This window comes from Trachymyrmex cornetzi, unplaced genomic scaffold (assembly GCF_001594075.2).
Source record: "Trachymyrmex cornetzi isolate Tcor2-1 unplaced genomic scaffold, Tcor1.1 scaffold25, whole genome shotgun sequence".
NCBI classification, from domain to species: Eukaryota; Metazoa; Arthropoda; class Insecta; order Hymenoptera; family Formicidae; genus Trachymyrmex; species Trachymyrmex cornetzi.
This window is the reverse complement of record NW_017297166.1, coordinates 419,060-425,697: the sequence shown is the minus strand read 5'-3', so window position 1 is coordinate 425,697 and position 6,638 is coordinate 419,060.

Sequence of the window (6,638 nt, the reverse complement as noted above, 5' to 3'; positions counted from 1 at the left end):
GAGTTGCCGGGGTGGCTCTAGAAATTTATTAGCGCCGGACGCACTCAGCCGCGGCGCGTCACTGTAAATTAACAGCAAACAGAGAAACGAGATGACCCGCCCTCGCACCCTTTCCTCGTTCATCCTCCCTCTCGTTCGCTACCGTGCCGCCACACACACATCCCTTTCCATCTCCCATCGTTTCTCTCTCTTCCGCGCGGTCCATCGTCGACGACCATGCGCGCACGTTGTTTGCCATTCCCGCCTATTCGACTATGAATTAAAACATAAATTTCAATCAACCGGGCAAAGGCATTTATGTGCCTTCTCGTCCGGAATATACGTATACGGAGTGTCCCGAATATACTCGGTACAGCCATATAGTTCATTAAACGCGAAATCGATTTTTTTTTCTTAGTTATGAAGGTCAGTATTTAACACAAGTACTCAAGTTTTATCTTCTAATAAAATAGCGAAATTTTTTTTAATCAACAGTAAAACAAGACCTCGTTTTTCTATATCTTCTCGAGATTCTGTTCACCGGATTTTTTATTTTTAACAAAAAATATATTCTCGTAACCAACGTTGCTTCGATATTGTAACTAATTTTTATGGTTTAACGTCTGATATTTGCGATCGGAATACATGTGTTTCTAGACCACCTGGTATATCATACGGCCGTGGCCGTCGATTGGGTCGACTTACATACGAGTGTGGAGGGCGAGCAGACGCAATTATGCGAGCTCCCGTGCCGATTAAAGAAAATTGTTGCCTCCAGGGTCGCGTTTTTCACCATCAAGACGTGCCGTAAACGCTCGAGCATACGTGGGCGGTAAATATAGTGTTGAATGCGTACGGATCTCGAGAATTTCCTTATCGCTCAATTGCAGAGTGCGTGTTTATTCAACGTATTTAGAGTTGCACACATGACATAATGATGACAGTATTTTTCTACCTTTTGAATAGTTAACAATGCAAAAGATATCTACAAGTTTTCAACACCCTACAAATTATCACTTTTACGATATCCCATATTAGAGAGATGTATATGAATTATATAGTTAATAAATATCTGTATAGAGTATCTAATCATTACGCACAATCAGTTGTAACGTTTTATTTACACTTTGATAATATTTAACACATAAGCGTTATAATTTATAAGGTCAAATACGATGCGCAATTTACTGATGTGTGAAGCACAAACTTTGCGCTTCGAATAATAATTATAACAATTCAACGAATTGCACTTGTATTTGGCACAGTTAGCTGCACCTTTGATTCACATTTTTAAAATCGATTGTAAGCCAATTATGTACCGTCCGAATTCGTCCGCCGCAGTAGTGGACTTTAATCAATGCGCGATCGCTCGTAATGAGTTAATTATTCCCTCACTCGCGATAGAAAACCATTAGCAAGTAAGCGCGCGGTATATTATTATCAGGCCGTCGCTCTATTAAAGCTGTCGCTTTTCCATTAATTAATGCGCACGTCATGCATACTGATCGTCGGATTTTGTCATAATGTAACCCACTAATGGAGAAGTCACGTGTATGAATAAATCTCCACAAAGAGTGATTATTTACCTAAATTATTAACTATAATCCTTATTGTAACATTCAGTAGTTTGACACTTAACAATGTCAATAGAAAGTCGATTACACGTATTTCTTATGCTTAACTATTTAGAAAACAGATCTCACTACACAAATCAATTCTTCTCTCTTCACTTGTACGTACTAATTCTAGAATGCTATTGATATGTAAATTTTACGTACCAGTGAGTGAGGTCATTAAGTGCTAAGCTTTGCCTTTAGTGGTCATTAGGAGGTCCAATTTGCTATGCTAAAAGCTGAGACAAGCGGAGACAAAACTTTTTAAAAATTCTGTTCGTTATATATTAGTTTGAATCTGGTGATCAATATTATAACAGAGATCCAGGTAGAGCATAGAGTCATAATTAAGTCATAATGGTTTCATAGAACATCATCATCACGAACTTATAAGTGTCAAATTAGATCATGATATAATGTTCTTATGATATTATTATGACTTTTGTATTCTACTTGAGAAGCGTGATAAATAATTTCAATTTTTAACCCATCTCGTGTTAATTATTTTGTGTTATTACACATTTCATTTAAGTGTCATGAGAAGATACACGTGCATGCACATAAAACTAGATATTATATGCTCCATATTATTTCAAGATTGAATTTGATACTGTGCTTATTTTTTCTTTTTTTTTAAATTAATAACTAGGTTATTTGTGTTTATACAATTCTAGATTATAAATATTTTATTATTAAAAGTGTGACATGCATGACAAACTTGTGTTTCATTAATTAAATTAAGAGTGACCCATTTTCTTGTAAAATTTATGTATTCATACTGATACTGTATCACTCAATAGCAATAGCATTCTAAGGTTAAAACGCAAGTCTAATAGTTCATTAATTAGCAAAAAAAAATTAGCTTATAGAAATTAATACTCTGAAATAAGCCGTTCCGCTGCATTTTTCTACTCTCTAAATCGGGTTTATAACGAGCGCCCGCTCTATTTTCTACTTCGTGCTTTTCTTCCGGTTGTTATTTCTTTACAACAGGCCAATTTAACATCCTTGTAAGAAACGGCATTTTTCTCCGCGCGAAGCTATCCGAAGTAATGTTACGAATTCGTGCTGCTTCTGAGCACGGCCGCTGGTTAATGTGGTGCAAGTTCAAAGTCTTTCGGCAAAAGCATGCGGGGGAGAAGAAAGAGATGTTGCTGAGCACCGGCGAGGTTCTGAAGAGAGCTTTTAAGAGCTGCGGTTTGTACCTGTTCCATTAGGCCGCTATCCTTCTTACGATGCTTTCCGTGATTGCATTAACACCTAACCATCATGTTATACCGTGTAACGATATGGTAACGTTTCTGAAATCGCTTTTTCATAAAAAAAAAAAAAAGAAACCATCTTGCGCAAATTTAATAAACTAAATGTTTACAAAGCGCTTCTATTTGCTGTGTTAATGGTAATTAAACGTGCATACCGCGAGAGTAGAAAGAAAACGACCAACTCATCGAGTTTAGTGTACCTATGCTGTACGTGCTCGCACGATGAACGGTAATACCGTTTATACCGGGTAACCGCATCGCTGCCTGTTTGAGAATAACAACAGCGCACGCCTTTCCGATCGCCTCGCTGGTAAAGATAAACGGCGAAGCGACGGCGCTGGGTAAATATACGCCGGTGTTTTCGCTCGTACGTGCCACCGCCATCTCGCCTTCGTCGAGCTACGGAAGACCGGCGGCCCTCATTCCCTTCGGTCGAGGGGTGAAAATGGGTGCATAGAACGCTCGGGTTTCGAGCTTCGACGAAAACGCATCGCTGATGCCATCACCCCCCCCCCCCTTTCTCGTCCCTCCCGATTCAATCAGCCCTCATTGTTTAAAAGTGCTAGCTGCGATACCACGATCGTTCCACCGCCATCACCATCAGTACCATCGCTGTGTACACGTAGTCCAGGTAGCGAACTTGTCGTTTCGTCCCTTGGTGGAGGTGGTTTTCAACTCGAAAGGTTTCCAACCTTTGCCTGTCGGTCCGGTTCCAACGGCGAGTCTTTCGATTCGAGGCGAACCAGACGGTCGACCTGATCGCGCGACTGTTCTTTCAAACAGTGAGTTACATCGACCGCGTCGTCGCATTAATTACCATTAGAGAGGATTGCTCTAATTTCGTCCTCTCGTCCCACGTGTCCTCCGGCCGCAGGAACATTCGGTGGAAAATTGCGGCTGCGGAGGAAGCCGTGCAAGATCGAGCGCGGCTGGCTGGCTGGCTGGCTGAATTCGTTGGTCCGCAGAACGAATTTATTACGGTCACTACGGTCGCTGACTTTAGCATTTTTTCGCCATTCGTGAATTCCCGGGCACCTGTACCGATGGCTCATCCCCCGGTGACGCTAGGTGCGAGCTCCGCATGTCTCGATCGTCCGCATTTCGATCCGGGTGGCAGTGATTGAACGTGCACGTCGAGTCCGCGTTCCTCCCTCCTTCTCTTTTCCACCTGCTCTCACGACCGGGAACTTTTATCGATAGGGAAGATGGATCTCTCCCCCGGATGCTGTTTTCCTAGCTCTTTATTAAAACCAATTTCAACGGGCTGCGGCGGCTCGTCAAGTTTTATGACCGGCACGATGGCGATAAGGTACAAAAAGGTCAAAAAGGTTTGGCTCGCCTTCCGTGTGACATGACATTTTGGACGAGCGCAGGATGACCTCGAACAATTGTCGGTGTCCAAAGGCCAATCAAGTGAGATCAATTGGCATTATTAATTGAGTCGATTAATTTGAGGTAGCGTATGTATTATGTATATCTAATGTTTGAACATGGACGTAGCTAATGAAACGTGTATTACTAATATGTACTCTGCATATATTAGAGGAAAAAGTAATAATGTCTTTGTTGTTAATGTGGGTTCTCATTCAAAATTTCTGTGCAATTAATTAACATCATTTCTTACAAAAGGTTTCTAATTTGTTACATCCGAAGCTGTGAAATTTCGATTGAAGTGATCTTTTTTATTGACGTTTATCTGTCCCATATATTAAAGTTTTTTTAATATTTTTTAATATTAAAAATATAAACTTTGACTTTGAACGTTTCCATTCATGGTTTGAGTCTTCATCAGCAATCTTTCCCCCTAGCGCAACGGTTGGAGTATTGCATGACAAAATAATATCTCCGACGTTTTTCCTCTCAAAATTAAACCATAAACTGTTGTGAGTCACATACTCACAAAGTTAGAAAGCTGAGTGACAATGAGAACTCAAACTCACACAGTCGACGCTTCTACACTGAACAATAAATCTCTCTTATGCATTTTGTACATCGTTAGTATGTTAAAAAATTATCGTCAAATTTTAAAATAATAACTGCGAGAACAATGTGTGTCTTGTCATTTCGACGGTCGGTTGAATAATGATATGGTTTAAAGTTTGCAAGTAACAAGTTTATCCTAATTTTTAAGATATTCTTCTATTTTGAGAAGATAAGTAAGCTTGAATAATTATAATTGAGAATAAGAGAAATTCTATATTCCTTAAACAATTATGTTTTCATTGGCATATAATTAAATGTTAACTTTCAATGTTTTTATATCAGGTTTCCTTAATAAATTGGTAATTCCGGGTTTTTTTACGAAAAACGTTACAAAGCGTTGTTTTTCGATAAAAATATTTGTGATTATGTGTGTTTATTAGTTTAAAATGATTTTGAAGTTCCTAAAGATATCTACAAAGAAAAGTGTTCGTAGTAAGCATTCACGTAGACGGCATCAACCTAAGGGTATTGCTAGGAAAACTTATTCATGAAAAGAAACTCCTAAATCTGATAATATCTCAATACATTCAGAATTTTCTGAGAATTCAAGCCATTTGGACTTATGGAAGTCCAAATAGATCTGAAGAATCCAGATTCTGTAAAACTATGAGAGAGGAGGGGATACTTTTTGCCATCACATTCAGATAATCACATCATAATGTCTCTTTTCATTTAAATAATTTTCCCATTTTGTAAACTATCTTTTCTTTTGTAAATCAATCATTTCAAGTATATTCTATACTAAACTTAGTTTAATAAATTATCGTTTGCGATATCATTGACTTAAATATAACTGAAAAATGAAAATGTCACAAAAAAAGAAACAAAAAGAAAGCTTACATTTTATCCTCTAATCATTGTTATATATGTGTTATATATGTGTAAAGTAGTTTATCAATTTATAAAATCTTCAAGTCCACGAATATACGTAATTTATATAACTATGAAGTTGGAACATAAAGTGAATTCCCCTAGGCGTTACTCGAAACGCTATTCGAAATTAACATTTTACATTAACGGCACGATGGCCATCGAGGCAATATTGTAACCATGGAACTAGCCAAACAGGGTCAAGGAAATATGTAATGCGAACACGAGGCGTATAACTCGGCGGCGAAATTAAGAGCGCGGTAAATCATGTCGAACGATTTTCGGTCCGTAGTCGCTTTCATTGCGAGTACTATTTACGATGTATTTTCACCCACCGAGCGGAACAAACTGCTCGGTGTTGGATGGAGTTTCGAGTATTACACGACAAATACGCATTCGAGTTTCACTCTATTACGAGTTTTAACGCGGTCCGCAGTCGCCCGTCGCGAAAGTGAACCACACCCGTTCTCTTACCCAAAGTTGCTCCCGCATGCATTGCATTATTGAGACTGCACCCACTATGTACGTGCGCAAGCATTGCGAGAGGTAATTACTAGAGAGTAGTAAAAGTCCACGTTGTGTGCGAAAGCACGCCGTGTACTTTAAACCGTATATATCGACCGTTTTTATTTGTTATTTGTTTAAAGAAGAAAGCTGGTACTTTTAGTATTTCCACATGAGTACGCAAGGATGGCTTTGAAGATTTTTACGATCTTCGTGTGTGTCTGTATATTTTATTAAAAAAAAAAAAAAAATACGGATTAGACAATTAAAGGCCGGTTGTTCCATCTTTTGGTAAATTTTACCTGTTGGATAAGTAGCAAGATTATCCAATCACATGTACGGATTTCCAGATTTACCTCACAGGTCAAATTTACCAAAAGATGGAACAACCGGCCCTAAGACTACGATCCACTCGATGCTACGAATG